Here is a 23430-nt window from a genome sequence, read left to right on the forward strand (position 1 = left end):
CATGGAATGAAAACAAATGGAGGTACACAGTGTAGAAGAATGTGTCCTCCAGGCCACAGTGAAGTTTGATGAGCTGTCCCGGATTCACTGCAGAACGTAATTCCCTGGATTCAGAATGCTTGGACAAACCCATTCAAACTTCCACTGACGTGGTCCTAATACATCCGGGTCGCTATAACGGACTATCATAAATTGGATGGCTTATAAATGACAGATATTTCTTTCTCACAGTTCTGGAGGCTAGGAAGTCCAAGATCATGGTGGTGGCAAATTTGGTGCCTAGTGAAGGGCAAGTTGGAGGGGGGTGCAGTTTGACTCCCAGTAGCAAGTGTACCACCCTCTTTTCTGGTTCCCCTGCTTCCACTTCTCTTTCCTTCCATTCATTCCCCAACCTAGGCCAAGGTGACCTTCCTAAAATGGAGACAGGATCAGAGGCATGCTGTGAGTTTTGGGACTCATCTGGACCCGTTTCTTCCTGTATTTCAGGAAAAAGAACTATCTCGGTCCCCCTCTGCCTTCTTTCTGGGTGATAAACATGGAAGCCTTGAGAAGGCTAGAGCTGGGTGGGTGAGTCAGGATGTTTTAAGTCAATGCTTGTTCTTACCTGTCTCCTTTCTCCTCCTCTGGCTTTTCTTTCTCAAGGACCCAGTTTTTCTTGGAGAGGAGAGAACAAGGGAAGAGGGGAGGAGATATATTCCCAACACTATCTGAGTTGGCCTTTTTCTTCTTCAGGTAGGGCCAGCGTAGAGGGTGTAATGGCAACCCCCAGAAAGGTTCCTTGTCATCTAAATCCACAGAACCTGCGAATGGTTCCTTATTTGAAAAAAGGGTTTGCTGATGTGATTAAGAGTTTTGACATGCAGTTGTTATGGATTGCTCGAATGCACCCTAAACCCAATGACAAGTGTCCTTCTGGGAGTGAGGCAGAGTTTAGGTAGAAGAGAAGGTGGAGGCAGGTACATCCAGGCGGCAATTTGACAGGGGCGTGACTCTCACTGCCCCCGATTCAGACCTTCGGGAATCGGTCATCCCTGCAATGTTGGATATGAAGGGGGAAATAGTTGGTTTGCATCTCTGCCCTGCCCAGGGCATGCTGCTTCACCCTGGCCCAGAGGGGAGGAGGAAACTAGCAGCTAGTGGGCTGCTGATTGCACCGACAGGTCATGAGGGGGACCTTGGAAAGAAGGGAGAAGCATTATATTTTCTGGCCTTTGAGGCACACTTTTCCAGTGTTTTGGACAACTTTCCTTTTGCACTGTCCCCGCAAACCACGCAGCCAGGCCTGCTTTTAGGAGTTAGTCTCTTTCCTCCCAGAGGGTTGATGCAAGCAGCTCTGCCTCATCCTAGAGCTCCCCCTCCCAGAAACGTCCACTTAAACATGATCCTGGTCTTGCAGAGGACTCGCCATCCACCGGCACCAAAGCGCGGCTCTGCTAGGAGGCCAGGGCAGAAACTTGGCTGTTGCCCTTGGTCAGTCTCCTCTGCACACCTGGTATATCCCATCAGTCACCAGCCCTGCCAACTCTGCCTCCTGAAATAGCTCTTTCTGCAGGCCTGAGCTCATTGTTTCCAACACAGTGAAGACCATTTCTACCACGTGGTGGTTGCTACAATCAAGTACTAACTCTCCCTCATTTTTACCCCCTTTGAATCCATTCTCCATGCCTTTTAAAAATGCGAATCAGACTGTCATACCTCTACCTAAAATCCTCCAAAAGATTCCCACAGTTCTTTGACTAAACACCCAACTCCCTACCAAAGCCCTTGTGGAGTGGAGACTCCCGAGTTCTGTCCGGAAGGTCCGAGGAGTGGCAGTTGGCTTAGAAAACGGAATGTGTCTGGAAGCTACTTTTGCATCATTTTATGAGCAATGTGCATCAAAAGCAATGTTCATCAATATGTACTTACATTTTGTATGTGTGTTGCGTGTATGTGTGTGTGTGTGTATACATACCCTGATGGAGGTACAGAGGGGTGACAAATAATAACAGTAAAAATATTCCCATTCTGTTACGGTTTCATTCAGGATGTATTTTTGGAGTTTTGGAATTTAGTTCAAAGGACAATAATCAGGCCATTTCTCTGTACTTTCATTGAGAAAAGGATTCAGGACACTAAACTGTTTTCTTAGGATATGAAGGGGAATAGACTGTCAGCCCCTGAAAATGGGGCTAACACTGGTGAACACAAGGATCCAGGGATAATTGGCGGGAAAGACTATTCCCAGGGACATCTTTTTCGGTTTGGAAATGTGGCTGGAACATTGGACATGTGCCCTTTCTAAGAAAATCTTCCATCCCCTCTCTTCCACACCCACACAACCCATAGACTGTGCCGCATGCATTGCTGGGTCTCTGCCTGGCATTTGGCTCAGGAGTCAAAGGAACATTCTGAGGTGGGGCATTGGTGGAAGGCCCCTGTGGACACTCAGCCTGTATGAACTTTCTGAAGCTCCCTTTCCTCAGGGAGGACAAGCCTCTGCCAGAATGTTCCCTCTTGCCTGTCTCCAAAGTTCTCTACCTGTGCAAAGGTTGACTGTCTCTCACTATCTCAAAATCTCTCAGCTGCATCCTTCTGTACCTGTTCCATCTCTGCGTCTGCATTGCCACCACGTTTCTCTGGACAATTGTCTCCTAAATGTTCTCCCTCTTCTCTCAGGTCACCTTCTGCCCATTCCACACAGCAGCTGGAGCGGCTTCCATTGCCCTCCAATCAGTTCCAAGCCCCTCAACCTGGCTCACATGAACACCTCTGACTGGGTGCTCTTGGTCCCAGACTTTGGCTTCATCTTCATACTTATCTCATAGCTCCCCACGCCTCAGCTGTGATGATTTTCCTCCCTGTTCTCTGTGGAGCCCCCGTTCTCTCTCAAGATTTGCCTGTGCTCATTGCCCACCCTTCGTGCCTCACCCTCTATTTTGTGTTATCCATGTTTCTAGCTTCTGTAAATGACATGCTTTAATATCTGCCCTACAGGCTGACATGGACACACCTTTTCTGCACAACCCAGCAGTACCTGCTGTCACCTTGCTTGGCCTCCTGCCTCCTCCTTTGCACCCCCCACCACCCACAGGAGAAGCCCTCTTTCTGGGGGCATGCTTCTCAGATGCAAATTCATCAATCCAGAGTCTACACATGCCTCACCCTTACCTGCCTTTCACACTCTGGACCATCTCCTGCTCTACTCGCCCCAGAGCCAGGTACTAGAGGTCTAGGGACATCCCCTAAGTCCCAGAGCCCACTGAGATTATTCAAACTAGCCAATCCCAGCCTGGTTTACTCCACCTCATCTGTTCCTTCTCTCAGAAACCACAGTAAAGGATCTTACCCATGGTTTCCCCCTCCTCTTTCTGCCTCCTGACTGGCCCGGGTAGACCTGCATAGTGTGGTGGACCCTTCTCGGGAATTATGAGTAAAAAACGGTCCTTTTAATGACAGTCATCTTTGGATCTGTTGGCCTTGCTATACGTTAAATTTTCTAATAATACACTATATTTTAGAACACATTCTCCTCAGTTCCTTCTAAATAGGCTTCTATTCACCCTACACTCCTGAAATTATTCTGCTCAGAACTTACTCTGTTGTTAAATCCCATGTTCATGTCTCTGTCCTCATGTTATATGGCTTTACTGTGGCCATCAACAGAAATGACCTCTTTGTCCTTCTTAAAAACACTTTGTTCTACCGCCTTCTTTGAACCCCTGTTCTCTTGGTTTCCTGGCCCCACCTCATTCCAGCTCCCCCTCTTCTGCTTTTATCAAAGCTGAAGATGTGCACATGCTTTGACCAGGCCATTCTCATTCAAGGAGCCTAGATCGTGACTCCCAGGAAGGCACACTGAGCAAGGAATAATAATCCAGCATTTGCTGCTAAGAACATGTCATGTTCTTAGGCCCCAGGATATGTATGGATGAGCAACTCAGGTCATGTTACTCTTTTCACTGGGCTGACAGTCTTGTGGGGCCAGAGTCCTCAAACGAGTTGAGAGTAAGGAAGTTCCCACAAGTTTGGGAAAAGATGCACTGGTCCCCAGCCAGGGAAACAAACAGCTATCGGAATCAGTTTTAAACCCATTCAACCGATCAATGACAACGCTCCTCAGAGAATGCACTTTTTGCAAGCCAAACAATCAGTGTCAGCACTTTGCTTTGGAAAGTCAGCCACTGAAAGAGCCCATCAAGGATGGACTCACTCCGGTAAACACGCCTCTGAGCGCCAACCAATCAACAGGGGTCTCACTTGAGAGGCGACAGTTCTACCGATGACGTCAACCTGTTTGTGTCCCAGAAGGCCTGCCAACCCCTTAACTCCAGATTCTGTATAAAATCAGTCCTTCTGCACAGAGATGACCCAGCTAGTATCCCTCTCCCTTCCCATGGTAAAGAATCAGTTCAGCCTTGTCCTTTGATTTCAGATACTGAGTGGTGTTAGTCTTTGAGGGCTGCTATAACACGGCACATAGCATTACAATAGAAATTTATTGTTGCCCAGTTCTGCAGACCAGAAGTCCAAGATCAAGGTGTCTGAGGGGTTGGTCTCTCTTGAGTACTCCTTTCTCTTTGGCTTATAGACAGTTGTCTTCCTGCTTTGTCTTCACAAGGGCTTTTCTCTATCCCCCATACATATACAAATGACCTCTTCTTACAAGGACGCTGGGCTGATTGGATAGGGCCCACTCTAATGACCTCATTTTACCTTAACTATCTCTCCAAAGGTCCTATCTCCAAATAGTTTCATTCTGAGGTAGGGTAGTTAGGACTTCAACACATGAATTTGGGAGGGGTATATAATTCATCCCATCACAGAGTAGTACTCTCATTGCGTTTTGACAAAGTAAATGCAGAGCTCCGTATATAATTACAGGTTATTCCTGCATTTCTGAGTTTTCCGCACGTTCCTGAGAATGTGTCTCCTTCCTCCAATGGGAGCTACAACGTCCTTATTATCCCTGGTTTTTGGTCACATGCCACGAGTTCTCCACAGGAGCAAAATTCACATAAATTATCTATATTCTGGATTGCCCATTTATTGTTTGCCTGCCTCTCCTATGTGGGACAACATCAACTTGGGGAATTTAGTGTTCCTCGAGTAGAGGTAGAGTGGAGAATAGTGAACCTAGGGATAAATCATGCTGTAGCTTTTGTCTCTGGGTGTTAATTAGTCCCAAAGAGTTGGTGCCATTTCTCCCTAGGTGTCCCATGCTCCCACTTGGAAGGTAAACACCTACATGGTGAATTGGACAGAGCTAGGACCACTGCTCTCCACTTCTCACTGCCTCAGGGTCTAGGCTGGGTGAGCAAGTCTCCTTAAGTTTAAGAAGGCACCAAAAAAATCAGTGCTCAAGATAAATAATATTTGAACACAATGTTTTAAAGAACCATAATGAATGCAAAACAATCCATGATGAATGGTACTAACATTTTGTTTAAGATTCTGTTTATTTACTTGAGAGAGAGAGTAAGAGAGAGCATGAGAAGGGAGAGGGTCAAAGGGAGAAGCCGACTCCCCGCTGACCAGGGAGCCCAATGTAGGACTCAATCCCTGGACTCCAGAATCAAGTCCTGAGCCGAAGGCAATCGCCCAACCAACCAAGCCACCTAGGCACCAACATTTTAAACGAAGCCAGTCAGTATTGCTTATTTTTCCTTTACCCTCAAGCTCTGACATGATGTGTCAGGGCCCTGTGACTCATCTTGTCTTTAGAATTAACAAATTTAAATTAGATTTTTAAATCACAAATCAAAAGTCTTAATTAAATTAAACATTCAAATCTAAAATTTAAATGAGATTAAAAATTTCAATCCTAAAATTTGAGTGAAATTAAGATTTTAAAAATCTGAAAGTTTGATATTTTGGGCACCTGGGTGGCTCTGGTCATTATCTCAGGATCCTGAGATCAAGTCCCCAGATGGGCTTCCTGCTAAGGGGGAGGTCTGCTTCTCTCTCTCCCTCTGCACCCCTCTGCCCCTCCTCCCCCCCTGCACTCGCTTGCATGTTTTCTCTCAAATAAATACATAAAGTCTTTTTAAAAATAAAAAAAGGGGCACCTGGGTGGCTCAGTGGGTTAAAGCCTCTGCCTTCGGCTCAGGTCGTGATCCCCAGGTTCTGGGATCGAGCCCCGCATCAGGCTCTCTGCTCAGCAGTGAGTCTGCTTCCCCCCTCTCTCTTTCTGTCTGCCTCTCTGCCTACTTGTGATCTCTGTCTATCAAATAAATAAATAAAATCTTTTAAAAAAAAATAAAATAAAAATTAAAAAAAAAAAAGTAAAAGTTTGGTATTTTGTTCACCATGGGTTCTTTTGGATTCATTTTGATTTTTCAAAAAACAATCCACCGGGTGCCTGGGTGGCTCAGTGGGTTGAGCCGCTGGCCTTTGGCTCAGGTCATGAGCTCAGGGTCCTGGGATCGAGCCCCGCATCGGGCTCTCTGCTCAGCAGGGAGCCTGCTTCCTCCTCTCTCTCTGCCTGCCTCTCTGCCTGCTTGTGATCTCTCTCTGTCAAATAAATAAATAAAATCTTAAAACAAACAAACAAACAATCCACTGAAGTGTTCTTTATCTCCACTCAGGAGCTTCTGACATGCCCTTAAATTTTGCATGTCCGGGGAATGCCTCACTCACCTCACCCTGATCCTGGCTTTGTTCATGCTTTCCCATGCCTCCTTCTTCTCCAGCCCAGCCCTCTGACAAGAGTTCTAGAAGCTGACTTCTGGGCTTTCTTGCTTGGAAGGCGTTTAGCACCTACAGTGCAGCAAAGCTTATAAGAAATCCAACCAGGTGGGGCGCCTGGGTGGCTCAGTGGGTTAAAGCCTCTGCCTTCAGCTCAGGTCATGATCCCAGGGTCCTGGGATTGAGCCCTGCATTGGGCTCTCTGCTCAGCGGGGAGTCTGCTTCTCCCTCTCTCTCTGCCTGCCTCTCTGTCTACTAATAAAATCTTTAAAAAAAAAAAAAAAAGAAAGAAAAAGAAAGAAAGAAACCCAACCAGGTGTTCTTTGGACAGGACCTTCTTTTTATAGCAATTCCCAGCTTGGCAACTGGGCCATCATCCACCTAGTTTCCAAGCCACAGAGCCAAGAACGATTCCTGACTACCTCTCACACCTCCCGCTCAGGGGCTGCACCTTCAAACACACTTTCTTCCATCTGACCTCCTCCCCTCTACTTCTCTCTCAGCTTTCCCATTCTCTTCCTCCCCAGCACTGCTCACCCTTTGTCAACTCTTTTTTCTTTAATACTTTTTTCCCCCAGTTTTGTTGAGATATGTTGAAAATCCCAAGACTCCACCAAAAAAACCTCTTAGATCAATGACGTTAATAAAATTGCAGGATACAGAATCATCATATAAAAATCAGTGGCAATTCTGTACTCTACTGAGGAATAATCTGAGAAAGAAAGAAAATAATCACATTTATGATAGCTTTAAAACCAATAAAATACTTAGGAATACATTTAACCAGGGAGGTGAAAGATCTCTGTGCTGAAAACTCTAAGACACTAGTAAAGGAAATTGAAGACACAAATAAATGGAAATAATGCTGTATCCGTGGATTGGTACAATTAATCTTGTAGAAATGTCCATACAACCCAAAGCAATCCACAGATTGAATGCAATCCTTCTGTCAACTCTTGCGTCCTCAATAAGGCTTATCCTGCCCTCCCCACTTAAAAATGCGACACCTTTTCCCTTCCACAAAGACCTCTTCCTTGACCTGCCTGGATTCAGACTTTCTGACAAGGCCCCCCAGCCTCAGGCTCTGTGATTAGCCTGGGCCAGTTCGGCAAAAATTCCCTGCGGACAGTCTTACCACTTTCAGCCTCTTGTCACCGGGTTTGCCTTCAGCAAGAGTTTCCTCTCCCTCTGCCCCTCCCCCTGCTCACACTCAAATAAATAAATAAATAAATAAAATCTTTTAAAAAAAATTTTTAAAAATTAACCTACTTCTTAAATATTTCTCACCCACTGATGTCCACCTTACTCCTTGGCTATAAATTTCTGCTTGTCCTTATTGTATTTAGAGGTGATCCTTCCCTACTGTGAAACCCCATTGTGATAGCTCTCTTGAATAAAGTCTTCTTTACCATCTTGGACAGGTGTTGTGAAAGGATGAATGGAGGTATCGCCTATGGTGGTAACCATCCTGCAACATATAAGAGTGTCAGATCAACACATTGCACACCTTACACTCACACGTTTTATGTCACTTACATCTCAGTAAAGCTGGAAAAAAAGTGTCATGAATAAGTTTTTCTCTAACACTGCCTAGCATTCTGTACCCTCTTTAACGTGATTGCATATCACTTCCCAGAACACTGTATAATTTCCTTAATGATTCTCTTTATCTTTTCTGGCTGTCCTCTCCTGCTCTTGTTAGAACAGTGATATTCAGCTTGAGGCAATGTTACACTCACAGGACATTTGACAGTGTCTGGAGCTGTCTGGGGGTTGTCATAACTGAGGGGGGGGTGTCATAGGCGTCTAGTGGGCAGAGACTAGGGATGCTGCTAAACCAGAGCAGACCCCTACAACAAAAATTATCTGGCCCAGAGTGTCAGTCCTGCCAGGTTGAGAAAACCTGCACTAAGCCTGGGCTCCGGTGAGGGCAGAAATTTTGGTGTGTTTTGTTCACTGAGTCAGAACAGTGCAAGGACAACATTCTCCATTAATGAATTGCCTCCCTCAAGGCCTCCCTGCCTCCATGTTGCCTCCTTCCAACCCACTCTTCAGCAGCAGCTAGGATGTCCTGGTGCAGACTGGGACAGGGACATGCCAGGAGTCCCCAAGTAATTCCAGCCTAGGTGGCTTGGCAACAGGAAGCTGGCCCCTTTTGTGACCCAGAGAATGGAGTGGCGGTCCTGGCTCACACTTCCAGAAAAGACTGATTCTTGCCCATTTCCAATCTCATTTCCCCAAATGGGCCTCCTGGAGGGCCCACTCCTTCCTCAGGAAGGGAGTTGAGGGGAAGTAAAGGAGTGGAAATGGCCCTGAGCTACTTCCCAAACCCACCCAGTCTTATCTGGTCTTCCTCTGCTGTGAGGAACTAATTTTTTGTTCTTGGGGAGTAAAATCTTGGCTGGGTCATTAGCCTACACATCTCCTGGGAAGGGAAATGCTTATTATAGTTACAAGGCAGAAGCAGAGATATCAACGCAACCCTCCCCCTAATCACAGTCCCCATATACCAGCAGCTGCAAAGTCCTGTCCATGGTGCCTCAGAAGCACGTCCTTCAGACAAGATCTCTTCACCTCCTCTGCTGGCCCCCGGACCTCTCCCACCCTCAGCCTTCCCTGTGATACTCCATTGGTCTCCTGATGGTATCCCTCCTTCCATTCCTGCCCACCCTCCAACGCATTCCCCACACAAATAAGATTTTACCACTCCCTTACTTTAAACCAACTGCCACCACCACCCCCACAACTGCTATTAGAAAAAGAATTGAAGCCCCTTTATTAAAAACCACTGGGCATGTAAGCAGTGGGAGCTCTAGAATTTCTACTTGGAGGATTCAGGGGAATAATTTACTTACATAGTCTGGGGTGAGGAGAGGCAATTCCACTCTCCTTGAAGCTGTGTTTGTACATTTTTTTCCGACTACAATGCAGTATAACTCTGTGTGAAAATGATGGCAGCTGTGAATACTGTGGGGGCTGCGGCTAGGGGCCATGTGTGTGTTTAGGTAACTAGCGCACTGGGTTTCTCAACGTTGGCGCTACCAACATTGACATCTGATTATCCTTCAGTGTGTGTGTGTGTGTTTTTGTGTGTGTGTGTTTGTGTGTGTGTGTGTGTGTGTGTGTGTAGCTGTCCTCTGGATATCGGAAGTTGAGCGACACGCCCAGCCTCCACCCATTAGATGCCAGGAGCACTGCCCACCCCCAGTCAATGTGACCAAACTTTCCTCTAGACATTGATCACCAGGATCTCTGGGGGGTCCAGATTGCAACCCCCTACACCAGCTGAGAACCAATACTATTGAGTGAGATGCTAAAGGAGTGAAAGAGACATTTTTTATTGCTTTATAGTAAAACATGGCTTTTATTCAGCTCAAGAAGCATCCTCTATAGATCTGCTTTGGTGAGGTGATAGGAAATGCACTCAGAGCTGCAAAGCGCAAGAGACGATCAGTATCCTGAGTGTTAGGGGACACTCACTAAAACCAGGAACCAGGGATATATTTGAAAAATGGACAGTGGTCTTTTACCTTCTTCCATTTCAGAAATGGGCATTCTCCGGAATACAGTGCACACTGTGCCCTTCCAAGAAAACGGGTCCCTTCACTGATGCACACGGAGCTCAGCCTCCGGCAGGTGTTCAGCTCATAGATCTGGGTGATTCCCGGAAGGCTGTTGACTTGAAATTTTCATCTGGACACTGGGCCTTGTGTTAATGTTCTGATGAGATTTCCAGATGTAAATTTCTCTCCTAACTGCCATCTTTTTCCTATCCCTGCCATTAACATCACTTCCAGGTTTCTCCACTTCTCTCCATCCCCCTTGTCCTACTCTAAAGCCAGCTGCCATCTTCTGCCAGTGATGGCTTCTGTGGATTCCTACGCAGCAGCTTCTCTCATCCCTCACAGCCATTCTCCAAAGTGCAGTCAGACAAATGTGAAAACACAGATCGTTCTCTCCCAGCTTGGAACCCTTCCATAGCACACCTCTGCTCCAACACATCACACCATCGGGATAGCTGAGAACCAGTACATCGACACAAAACAAAACAGACATCAGTATGGGCAAAGATATGGAGAAATTGGAATCCTTATGTCAAAAAGACAGGACTTTATCATGCAACTTATATGGAGTACTTACAGTTGTCACATTCATAGAGACAGGAAGTAGAATGATGGTTGCTGCAGCCTGGGGAGGGAAGAATGGGGCATTATTGTTTAATGGGGACAGACTTTGAGTTATATAAGATGAGAAGAGTTTAGAGATGGATGGTGGTGATGTGTGCACAACATTATGAATGTATTTAATATCAGTGAACTATACAAACAGCTAAGATAGTAGCTTTTGCTATGTGTATTTTACCACAATAAAAAAAAAATGAGAAATAGGAGAAGAAAGATCTAGCCTTCAGTCATCTGAAGGCTTGACAGGGGCGGGAAGATCCACTTCCAGGATGACTTGCTCAAGTGCCTGGCAAGTAGAGTGCTGGCTCTTGTCTAGAAACCCCGGTCCCTCCCCTATATGTCACCCTTACAGGACCGTCTGAGTGTCTTTAACAACCAGGGTTCATCTCATCCAAGAAGGAACAAGGCAGAAATTACAGTATCTTTTTTTACCTAGCCTGAGCAGGCACACACTGTCACTTCTGCAGTATGCTGTTGGTGACACAGGTCACCGTCCCTGCTCAGTGTGGGAGCGCCTTCACAAAGTAGTAGGGATCACTGAGCACCGTCCTGGAGGCTGGCTACTGCAACCTGTAATGGCAAAAGAGGGGTATGAAAGTTATTCTTGGAAGAGGATTCTTTCCCAAAGCCTCCAGATAAGAGCATACCCCATCCTACACCTTGATTTTGGTCTCCTGAGATCCTAAACAAAGAACCCAGTAGAGCCTGCCTAGACTTCAGACCTATAGAATTTTAAGCCACTAAATTTGTGGTAATTTGTTACACGATAATAGAACACTAATACAGAGTTATTGTCAGAATGGACCATGGACTATAAATTATACAAGGAGGAACATGAAGTCAGGTGTAGCAGACTGAGCATGCTAATAGTGTCACAGAATCGTGTGAGTGTTGGGGGAAAGGGGAACACTGAAAGGACAGGAGCTAGTGATGAGAACAAAGACTGTTTGATATCAAGATTTCAGAAATGATGCAGTTTCTGATAATGACAAAGTCTAGATGGGTAGGTAGGTAGAAGGACACAGGGAGGGAGGGAAGGAAGGAAGAAGGAAGGAAAAGGATGGATGGATAGATGGAAAGAAGGATGGATGGATGGATGGATGGATGGATGGATGGATGAGTGAATGGGGGTGGGTGGCTGAATGGATGAACGGATAGATAGATAGATAGATAAATAGATAGACGTGTATGGAAAAAAATGAAGTAAATATCCCTAAACCTTAACGGTAGTTTTCCCCATGTTATCTGATGATGGAGAATTTTTAAACTTTGTAGAGAACCTTCAACTATTTGTTCCCACTGAACAAATACTTGTACTCCTGGGGATTTTTCAATAAGAAGGAAGCAGCAAGGCACAAAACAACATGTGTACAGGGATTTTCATTACAATTCTGTTTACATTTACACACAAAAATACTGGAAATGAACCCAAAGTCCAAAAATTTCTGAATGGCAAGTGTATTTTGGTATGTCTATACAATTAAAATGTAAGCTGTCATTATAAGGTATGTCTCTAAAAATTATTTGATGAAATAGTGGCATACGTTTCTGGAAAAGGAAAAAGTGGGGTGGAGGAAGGGCACATAGTTCAGGATATCAAGTTCACAAGGCAGGGAATTAATTTTGTCTGTTTTGAACACCACTATAGCCCCAGACCTGAAACAATGCTTTGCACATAATAGACACTCAGTTAAAATTGTCAAATGAATAACACCGTCATGGTTTCATTAAATGTGGCTTTCATGAACATCTTTTCACAGGGAAAAAAATGTGTGAAAATATTCCACAGTGTTTCCAGAATTCATCTTTCATTAGTCTTGTGGATAATTTTAATTTTTTCCCTTTAATTAATTTTTTGTAATTTTGGAACTAGCCACCATGGGCATATGTTCCTTTTAGCATGGGAAAAATGAAACAATCCTGCGTGAAAGAGAAAAAAACTAGGGGATAGGCCAGCCTGGGCAACATAGTCCTTTCAAAGCCAGAACAACTGTGGCGGATTAAGTGTAGGCTCTGTTCTTCTTGCTTCTTCCTGCCACTAGCCCTCCCCACCCCCACAGCTGTCATTTGATCCAGACACATCTGCGGGCTCAGCAAAGGGGGAAACACTGGCTGTCTTCCCTTGAGGAGATCCATGCCCAGCAACTACTAACCATTCCTATTTAAACGTTGTCCCATTTTTAGGGAAGGGTTATCAGTCATCCATATGATATGCAGGGCGAGAGCGGGGGAGCCCATGTCTTGCCCATTACTTTGTGCCCAACTATCCTTGTAGATGTCTTCCTAACCTTTCCTCTTTTCCCTCATCTCCATGACCAGACATTAGCTCCAGGTCACTTTGGATTTGAGTGGCTTCAGATGCACTCCGTTTATAGTCGGAAGGATCTCCTCTAGCGAAAAGTCTGGTCACATCACGCTCCCTGTTAGAAACCAGGCAGGCCCCTTAGGATGAAGACCCGCCTCCCCTCAGCATTGATTGGAAATTCCAGTAGACCGAAGGCTATGCCCAAAAATCCTGCTTCTCTTGCAGCTTCTCCCACTCAAGTAGTTTTCCTTCTCTACTCCTGTGCAATGGGTATCATAACAGACCCAACCTTAAATGAAATAGCTTATATGGAGTTCTCACTATATGCTGGGCATATGGTACCAAGATAGTAGGATTCTGCCCAAGACCTTTCTCTAGGCACGGTTTGTTATCTCCCAAGACCCTCGTTACTGCCATACATTTTGCTGGGGCAAGAGGAAGATGCAGAACAGGCTATTTCTCTCCTCAGCAATTCCGCTTCTTGCTATATTCCCAAAAGAATTAAAAAGTAGGATCTCAGAGAGATGCTTGCACACCAGGGTTCTCGGCAACTTCATTCACAATAGCCAAGTGTCAGAGGCAACCCAAATGTCAATCGATGAATGGACAGATAAATAAAATGTGCTCTCCTCATCCGGTGGAATATTATTCAGTCTTCCAAAGGAGGGACCATCTGACACTGGCTATGTGAGCAGACGCTGAAGACATCATGCTAAGAGAAATAAGCCAGTCACAGAAAGACAAATACTCCTGTGATTCCCGTCCTATGAGGTCCCTAGAGGAGTCAGATTCAGAGAGACAGAAGGTAGAAGGGTGGTTGTCAGGGGCTGGGGAGTTGATGTTTAACATTGGGGACAGAGAGTTTCAGTTTCAGATGGAAAGAGTTTGGAGATGGACGGTGGGGTTCGCCACACAACAGTGGGAATGTACGGAATACTACTGAACTGTACTTAAAAATTATTAAGGTGTTGGGGCGCCTGGGTGGCTCAGTAGGTTAAAGCCTCTGACTTCGGCTCAGGTCATGGTCCCAGGGTCCTAGAATTGAGCCCCACATTGGGCTCTCTGCTCGGCAGGGAGCCTGCTTCCCCCACTCTCTCTGCCTGCCGCTCTGCCTGCTTGTGATCTCTGTCTGTCAAATAAATAAATCTTTTTTTAAAAAATTATTAAGGTGCTAAATTTTATGCAAATGCTTTTCACAATTACCAAAAAAAAGCCAGACTGGGTCTGTCCTCTCCATGCTTGTCAACACTGCCCTTCTCAGAGGCCATGCTCTCAAGAGCCAGACTTGGAGGTGCGGATCTCTTGGCCTGAAACACCTTCCTTCCTGTTGCCTCTTCTTCCTGGTTCTGTCTCCACTTCTCAGGACACTTCTAGGAGCTCTTCTCTTCCCTTCCCAGAAGAAGGGAAGCCCCGGCGGTAGACTGGTGCTGGCCTTCACAGGCTCCCAAGAGCCAGTGGTGTTCCTCTCCTCCCAACTCTGCCACATTCGGGTCCGTGACCTTGTTAACTTGCCGTCAGCCTCGATGGGAGTACTGGCACAGCAAAAATCGGCAAATGCTACAAACTGTGGTTCTGGTCCCCTGAAGGGCTGGTTGTGAAATGTTCACCCGCCTTCCACGGGGTGGTTTCCCTTTCTTGTTGCTTAGGCATCCTAGCCTCACCTCCTCGCAACCTCCAGCTCATTCACAGGCTGTTGTTATGTTGTTATAGGCTTTTGCCCCGTAAGACGCTTCTCCCAGCCCAGAGTGACCTCTTATCACCTTGTGTGTCCTGCTTACTGCTCTAGCCACAGCAGGCTTCTCCCATACCTCTCTCCAGAGGCTCACACTTGCTCTCCTTCTCTGTATCCTCTTCACACAGCTCTTCTCTTGACTTCTCCTTTAGGCTTGTGGTTAAATACTGTCTCGTTAGGGAAGTCTTTTCCCAAGAGCTACAGCTACATAGTCCCTTTCACCCTCCCCAAATGCCTGTCACCTCCTGGATGGCCCCCGCTCCACCACTGATGCCCATTCTTTGATGCACACATCTGTGTCTTCTCTAAGTAACTTAAAACGTGACACACAGCCCTGTGTCAAAGTCCCTCCTCATCCTTCTGGAGCCTCTGCTCTGTAGAAATTCCTGAGGAACCAGCAGATTACCCTGTCCCCTTATCTCCAGTCTTTAAATTGAGGTAAAATACACAAAACATAAAATTTACCATCTAAACCATTTTTAAGGGTACAATTCAGTCACATTAAATTATATAAACACTGTTGTGAAACAGATCTCCAGACCCTTTTTATCTTGCAAATTTAGAATTCTGTACCATTTAAACAACTCCCCACTTCCCGTTGCCCTTTGTCCTTTGATTTCTATGAAATCAAACACTCTAGGTACCTCAGGGAGTGGAATCATAGGACATTTGTCTTTCGGTGACAGGCTCTTTTTCAGTCAGCATAGTATCCTCGAGGTTCATTTGTGCTGTCGCATGTGGCGGGACTTCCTTGCCTTTTAAGGCTGAGCGATATTGCATCATATGGATGCCATTTTGTCTGTGTACTTACCCACTGATGGACACATGTGTGGTTTCCCCCTCTTGGCTGTTGTGAAGAATGTTGCTGAGGACATGGGTGTGCAAATATCTCTCCAAGACCCTGCTGTCAACTTTTTTGGATGTATACTCCAAAGTGGGATTGCCGGATCCTGGGGTAGTTCTATTTTTAATTTTTTGAGGGACCCCCCCATCCTCTTTTCCATAGCAGCTCTACCATTTTGTAATCCCACCAACAGGATGCAAGTGTTCCCGTTTTGCCCGCCACTGTTATACTTGGTATTTTCTGTTTCTGTTTGGTTTTGTTCTAATAACCACTCTGATAGTTGTGAGATACTGTCTCACCGTGAGTTTAGTTTGTGCTGTCTGATGATTAATGACGCTGAGCACCTTTTTATGTACTTGTCGGCCATTTGCATATGTCTTCAGAGAAATGTCTGTTGAAGTCCTTCGCCCATTTTCAAACTGGGTTTATTTATTTACTTGTTAAATTTAGGAGTCTTTTATATATATAAATTGAACATTAACCCATTGTTAGCTCTACCATTTGCAAATATTTTCTCCCATTCCACAGGTCGCCCTTTCATTTTGTTGATTATTTATTTCCTTTGATGCACAGAAGTTTCGAAGTCGAGAGTAATCCCACTGTGTACTTTTGCCTTTGTTCCCACATTTTTGGTGTCACATCCAAGAAATCGTTGCCTATTGCCATTAATTATTTTTTATTTTATTTTTTTAAGATTGTAGTTATTTATTTGTCGGAGAGACAGAGAAAGCACCAACGGGGGAGGGTAGAGGGAGAGGGAGAAGCAGACTCTCTGCTGAGTGGGGAGCCCCACACCACATGGGGCTCGATCCCAGGACCCCAAGATCATGACCTGAGTCAAAGGCAGACACATAACCAACTGCACCACCCAGGCGCCCTGCCATTAATTTTGAAAGTTATCTTGGCTTTGTCCGAGTTCCTGTTCCCTTCTCTGCCCCTTTGGGAGGAAAGGAACACATCTCCTTGAGCTCCTGTGACTGCCCCGAATTTAGCCCAGTGCTTGGGACACAGTGTATGTTAAAGTACTTGTTGAATGTGTGAATGCTTCACTGTGGGTGTCTGATAGAATTTTATTTATAGTTTACACCTCACTGTCCCAAGCAGGGTCTCAGAATTCCTCTCCTCGGCACCAGGGAGGGAGAGCAGGGGCTCCCAGAGGGGAAGCACCTATTGCTGTTCTGTAATCCAGCCTTGGAGGGATAGACAGTGGCTCCTGGTGCCCCAAAGGACTCTGTACAAGGACTGGGAGCTGGGAGCCTTCCTGCTCTTCGATTTGCAAGGTGGATGGGATGAGCCCCTTCTGTCGCTCCCTCCCATCTCCCCTCCTTAGGGAAGGTTGAGGCTGAGTGAGATTGGAAAGGAGGGCGCAGGAAGTTCTGGTTCTTCCTGAATCCTTCTCACTGCAGCTGGAGACAAGCTTTACTGGATCACCCACCCCGAAGTGAATGAAAGCAGAGACAGGGTCTCCATCTACCCCATTCCTGGGTATGGAAACATTTACAGGGTCTGGGCTTACCCCATCCTGATATATGGAAACATGAAGAAAGCCAAGGAGTCCCGTTTTCCTGGATATGAAAACAGTAACCCATTGTTTCCCTTCCAGACCAGATAGCACCCCCTAGATCTCACTGGTATACAAATCCTGTCGCATGGGGGTCAGGCAGGGGCTCTGGGAGGCCCTCTCTGCTGTGGTACAAGCCTTCCGCCAACCATGGTGGCCAGAGCCTCCAGCCCCAGCCGGAGGGATTAAGGAAAGAAGGCTCCTGGCGTCCCTCAGTCTGGTGTGGCTGCCTGGGAGCATCCCAGGAGACACTGAGCAGCCCAGAGGGCTTGAGGCTTCAAATCAATCAGCGACCTGAAGGTCATTAGAGCTCTGGCCTTCAAATTAGGTTACTTGTAACCCTGGAGGCGTGCACACCCTGCAGGGCAGGGAAGAAAGGCAGAAGAAAGGCTGATTGTTTAAGGAAAGCGATTTCCCAGAGAGGCACTGTGTGGTTCCCCTTTCACCGAGGCCCTTCTGCACTTGACAAATGAATAGCATACCTCTCCCCTGCCCCCCAGTCTCACCGAGGCCCATTGTCCAGGGCTAAGAAAGCCCTTGAGATCCCAAACCCAGCAAGTGACAATTAGAAAGACTGCTTAAAGCAGGAGGGAGTGAAATGGCCAGAATTTGCTCTGACAAATCAAGGTTAATGCATGAAGAGAAAGGAGTATGTTGGAAACAATGCGGTACCTTCTGTTCTCCAGGACACTTCCCATACTTATAGCAGAAAGGTTTTCATTAGCTTTTGCTGAAAGATGATTGCATATTGTAGCTCGGTCTTTGATAGGCAGTAAACAGTTCACCGTTAATCATTTCTCTGCTAGTTTATTCCTCCAAGCCGCATTTCAGAAGGTAAAAATATATAAACTTAAAAAAATAGTAAATGGAGATATAGTCCTTTTGTAGGCCCTGCACTTTCCTGATACCTTTCTTCTTGCATTTCATTGAATACTGTCTCATTCTCAGCAGTAAGTAACATTGAGCAAAGATATGTGAGCTAAGTTTTGTCACAGTGGGTGCTCACAGTGACCTTCTGGCTGGATACTTTCAGAGAGCTTTTTTTTTTTTTTTTTCTTCCATGTAGGGAAACTGAATCAGGAAAGGGAGAGGTGGTTTGTCCAATAGCCAAGATCTTTATACCGGGTGCTTTGGGAGAAATCATAACTGCTCCTGGGCTCCGCACCTGCAACTTCATTCCTGGAGACTTGCCTGAGTAGAAGCCAAGGTCAAGGCGTGGCTGTTTGGTGCTTCACTTGATGCCACAACCTTCTAAAGAAATGTTGGAATCAAAGGGGGGAACGGCCACCTTCTTCCAGCACTACCTTCACACCTGTGTCTGGGCCCCATGGCCTTCCTCCCCTTGCTGCTGCATCTGGGTTGCTAGGCTCCTTCCTGAGACCACCCTCCCCACTTGGATCCCATTCCCCTCTCCAGTCAGGGGCACCATTTTCACTTTCTCCCCCTCAGCGCGAACTCTGCAGCCCCCTGAATGGCTTCACTTGACCTCCACGATGAGGCTTTCTTCTTTCTTCCCACCATGGGGACTGGTGACAGCTGGAGGAGCCCAGCCTCCAAGACGGCCCGAAGTCCTCGCCTTCTGCTCTTTGTTCCCTGGGGAACTTCCTTGGTGATAGGCCCATCCCTGAACCAGTCACTGAGGCCAAGGGGGATATCCGGTCTCTGGGCCACACTGGGTCTGGGGCTCCTCCTGGAGTCAGCGGGGTGGGGATCAGCCACACCTGAACTGCAGGACAGGCCAGTAAGAGAAGGGGCCACCTCAGAAGAGATGTAGCGAGCGCTTGGGGGGCAAACACAGCACCTGGGGTGGGACGCGAAGTAGCTATTACAAGGAAAGGGAGGGATGTGCGTGTGTTCAGCAGGTTCATTTCCCCTCTTCATGCCCACATCTCTGGTGGACTCGCGACTACTCCCGCTTGCTTCCTTCTACGCCACATTCAGCAGATGGATCTGTTGATACCTAAACACAAGGCACAGTTTGTGTACCTGGTATAGATTTTCTTTCTTTATCCTCTGCAGTCCTATGAGGTCATACTTTTTTTTTTTTTTTTTTTTTAAAGTTATCAGCCTCTGCTTCACAGATGAAGGATCACATACGGAGAGGCTAAGTAACTTGTTCTAGGCACCTGGCGAGTAACGGGGCAGTTCAGGAAGCATAAGCTCCCGTCCCCACTATACAACACTCTGTGTCTCAGGAACTCAATCCATTTTGAATGGATTTCTCATCCAGTGTGGCGGCCCAGGCACAAATGTCCCTGGGTAGGTGACCCCCCCCCCAAAAAAAGAAGCAAGTGTCACAGGAGCATCCGTCCACTGAGTGTGTCTGAGAGCCCATGACTGGGATGGCGCTTCCCACCGCAGAGCCCTACGGGACCGTCTTGGTTGCAAGGGAAAGGAGCCTGGTCTAGTCCACCTTCAGCCTTCTCCTCTGGCACATGGGGCCACCCCGCAGAATGGCAGGGGTGCAGCTGGTCTGAGAGGGTTGCCAACAACAGAAACAACTCAAACTAGTTTAGGCAAAGAGGGGGAATATCTTGGCTCCGGTAACCAAATCCCAGGGAGGAAAGGGGTGTAGCCGTCCTCGGGGTGTGAAAAGCAGCCAGCAGCTGTCTCTCTACCACTTGAATCTGCATGTTGGCAGCAAAGTGTCACGCAAGTCTTCCCCATGAGGTCAGAACGGTGCTATTCCTAGGTTATCCCTCTGCAAGGAGGAGTCTTGCTTGCCTTGTCCTTAGAAGGCTCTTTCCAGGCCTGGGTTGGGCCACACACAGAGAATACTGTAATATGTCACCTGCGATGGGAATAGCGGTAGAGGAGAAACAGTCCCTAAAATAAGGGGCAGGGTTAATATCCTCCAAGAAACAAGGAGGACTGCTACCTAGAGTAATATCTGGGCACCAAACCTCATTCATGGGGTCTCAGGACCTCCTTCCTTGAGGAAGTAGCTGAGCAGGAAATTGTTGAAAAGATGGGGCACCTGGGTGGCTCATTCGGTTAAGTGACTGCCTTCGGCTCAGGTTACGATCCCAGGGTTCTGGGATCGAGTCCCATGTTGGGCTCTCTGCTCAGCGGAGAGCCTGTTTCTTCCTCTCCCTCTGCCTAGCTCTCTGCCTACTTGTGTTCTGTCTGTCAAATAAATAAATAAAATATTTAAAAAAGAGAGACAAAGAAATGAGAATGGGAGGGACGAGTATTGGGATCAGGTGGATGTGTGCAGAAGGCTAGGGATGAGAGAATTGAGGGAACCCAAAGTGATTTATTCTAATTAGTGCGTGGAGGGGGTGGTGGGGGAAGGTGAAGCGTGGGTACGGAGGAGAACACAGGGAGCCTCATGGAGCTTGCAATTGATCTTGAAGGTACTGGAATGCTTTGGATGGATGTAAGATAGTACTAACCAACAAAACTCCCTTCTCCTTTTGAAGAGCCCCCTCCAAACGTCCAAGTGTATGGGGCTCCTGGGACCTCTACCTGGTCAGTAGAAACCACTGGAATTGGTTCCAGGACAGACGTGTCTCAGTCTGGGCCAATGAAGGACAGCCCTAAAAGCTCTGTGGGAGGCGTTAGGGAAATCAGGGCCAGGGGACAGAGAGAGATGGATCTCCATTGAAAGGTTTTGAGGAGGAGCGCCTGGGTGGCTCAGTGGGTTAAGCCTCTGCCTTCGGCTCAAGTCATGATCCCAGTGTCCTGGGATCAAGCCCCACATTGGACTCTCTGCTCAGCGGGAGCCTGCTTCCCCCTTTCTCTCTGTGCCTGCCTCTCTGCCTACTTGTGATCTCCATTTGTCAAATGAATAAATAAAATCTTTAAAAAAAAAAAGAAAAAAAAGAAAGGTGTGGAGGACCTGGGTCCATTTATGCCTGAGGCCAACCAGCCCTGGACTTTTCAGTGACCTAATTCAGTGTACAACCTCTATTTCCATTTGTTTGGTTTTGTTTTAGCGATTAATATTTCTTTCTCTTGTCACTGAAGGAACATTGTTAAGCAGGAGAGAGAGTTAGATGAGTGTTTTGGAATGATTGCCTTTTTGAGATTGGGCAGTGGAATGGAGAGGGCCAGCGTGGAGGCAAGCAGTGGGGAATTGATGGTGGAGTGGCCTGGAGACTTGGGACATGTGTCCACGTGAAGGGGGTAAATGAAGACATATGTGTGCAAAATATTAGCATGATGGGACACACATATATGCGGGAGGTGTCACAAGACCTAGCAGCTCTGCGAATGTGGGGAATGAAGAGGGAAGAGGCAGGGATGATTTTAATGTTTTTTAAACTGAGTGGTGACAAGGGCATAGGATCAGGTTTTATCTGTCATAGATATTTCAGATGTAAGCGACAGAAAAATGAACGCTTGAAGCGAGTGGTAATGTATTGGCTTGACATCTGTAAAGTTCAACGTGCTTCAGGTAGAGTTGGATCTAGCATTTCAAATGATGTCCTCAGGATGTGAGCTTTATGTCTCAGGCTCTGGGGCCTGCTTTCGTGGTCGGGTTCATTCCGCCGTAGGCTATTCCCTCACAGTGGTGAAGATGGTGCCATAGCTCCGTGTGCAGGTGATGATATCTTCACAGTGGGGACAGAGAGCATCCCTCCCAGTAGCTCCTCCCAAGTCCTAAGTCCGTCCATGAGATGTGGCCGCCCAGACCTGAGACGTGGATCCACTCACTCCTGGATCAGACAGTGATATCATTTCCACTCAGACTGCACGGGCTGTGAGTGAGAGTGGCCTGGCTCCCCAAATGAACTAGAAAGCTTTATGACCAAAGCAACAAGTTTGTTGGGTGGTTGGTTTGTTGGAAAATCCATAAGCACCCAATTAGATGAGCACAAGATAATTTTGAGTAACCCAGCGTCGGGGTTGGGGTGGATTTGGGGATCTACAGAATGTATGGGGCAAGGTGGGGTGGCATCTTCAGCGAGCCTGGTGGCATTGAGGATCTGGGGTTGAGGGCAGCATTTAGAGGCTTGGATATGGCTGCTGGTCTAGATGGAGCAACTGGGGAAAGCCTGGGTGACGAGACAGTGTTTGATGTGAGCCCTGCGGCAGGGAAAGCAACCTGTCCTGATCTGAGCCTAGGGTGGCTGGCAGGTGGGAATTATCAGGGTCTGATCGAAGAACCAGACAAAGGCCAGTGAGGCAGGAGTGCGGCAAGCGGTAGGAGCTGGGCGGCAGACCCTTGTGGGCCTGATAAGTTCCTTGTCGAACACTCATCCTGGAAGCCAGACCAAAGCCGTAAGCAGAATTGGCCCATGTGGTGTCACGGGAGCTGGGACAGTTGCCAGCAGGCGGGCAGAAAGATGCTAAAGAGAAGTGACGGAGGGAACAGCAGCAGGAGTTCTGCATTCACCTTCCTTAAGTTGAATGTTCCACCCTGCGCAACCCAGCCCTCGGTTTTCTGATGAGGAACCTGTGCTTAGGGTTGTTAGATCAGCATCTCAAAGCCACAGACCTTTTCGGGGCTGAGTGAGTGTCCCACCCAGGACGTGTCTACATAGGAAGACGGTCTTCCAGATGCCAGGTTCTGGACGTGGCGGGCAGGTTAGGAATCTCCTGGATTCTAGGAGCCTACCCCCAAGCTGTGTCTCGCTAAGCCTGTTCTGCAAGGAAGAAAACCAAAGATCCTGGAACTCTCACTACTTGGCTAAGGTTACCTGGACCCAGAAGGCCCCTCAGCTTGAGCTCTCTGAAAAGAAGGGGTTAAACCTTTCGGCCCATTTGTCCTTGGAACCTCAGCTTGCATCCCACCCTGGAACTTTCCTCTGAGCTCCAAAGCCAGGACAGCTGCCAAGTCCTATATACATTGCGGGTAGCCAGGCAACACGGAGCTTTTTCTGGGAAGGCTCACAATGTGGTCACTGTTTTGTAGACGCCAGGTTCCAGATGGAAGAAAGACTTTAATCCCCACTTTCGCGGCTGTTTGGCACATTTCACTTCTGAGATCCTGCTCGGGCCAGTTTTCATTCTGACTCTCCAGCGTGGCCATTTTATCCCATTCTGTTTCTGATGTTTAAAACTTTAATCCTTTGCAAGTTGGTTTGTGTAGAGTGGGGAACGGGAGAGTAGATTGGAGGGAAGTTTACGCACAAAGAGGGGCAGCACCTACCTCTTAAGGTGAGGACATGAGAGCAAAATAATCAAAAGGCA

General features: G+C 47.0%; 1 long non-coding RNA gene across 2 annotated transcripts in view; it reads left to right on the forward strand.

Moving 5' to 3' along the window:
- LOC116579438 overlaps nt 1-20255 on the forward strand; it is a 39151-nt gene extending 18896 nt beyond the window's left edge. For both annotated transcript variants that reach the window (XR_004281253.1, XR_004281252.1), the window contains exon 3: nt 18359-20255. This is a non-coding gene — a long non-coding RNA (uncharacterized LOC116579438). The remainder of the gene's footprint in view (nt 1-18358) is intronic.
- Nucleotides 20256-23430: the final 3175 nt, after the last annotated feature.

This window comes from Mustela erminea, chromosome 19, assembly GCF_009829155.1.
Source record: "Mustela erminea isolate mMusErm1 chromosome 19, mMusErm1.Pri, whole genome shotgun sequence".
Taxonomy (NCBI): domain Eukaryota; kingdom Metazoa; phylum Chordata; class Mammalia; order Carnivora; family Mustelidae; genus Mustela; species Mustela erminea.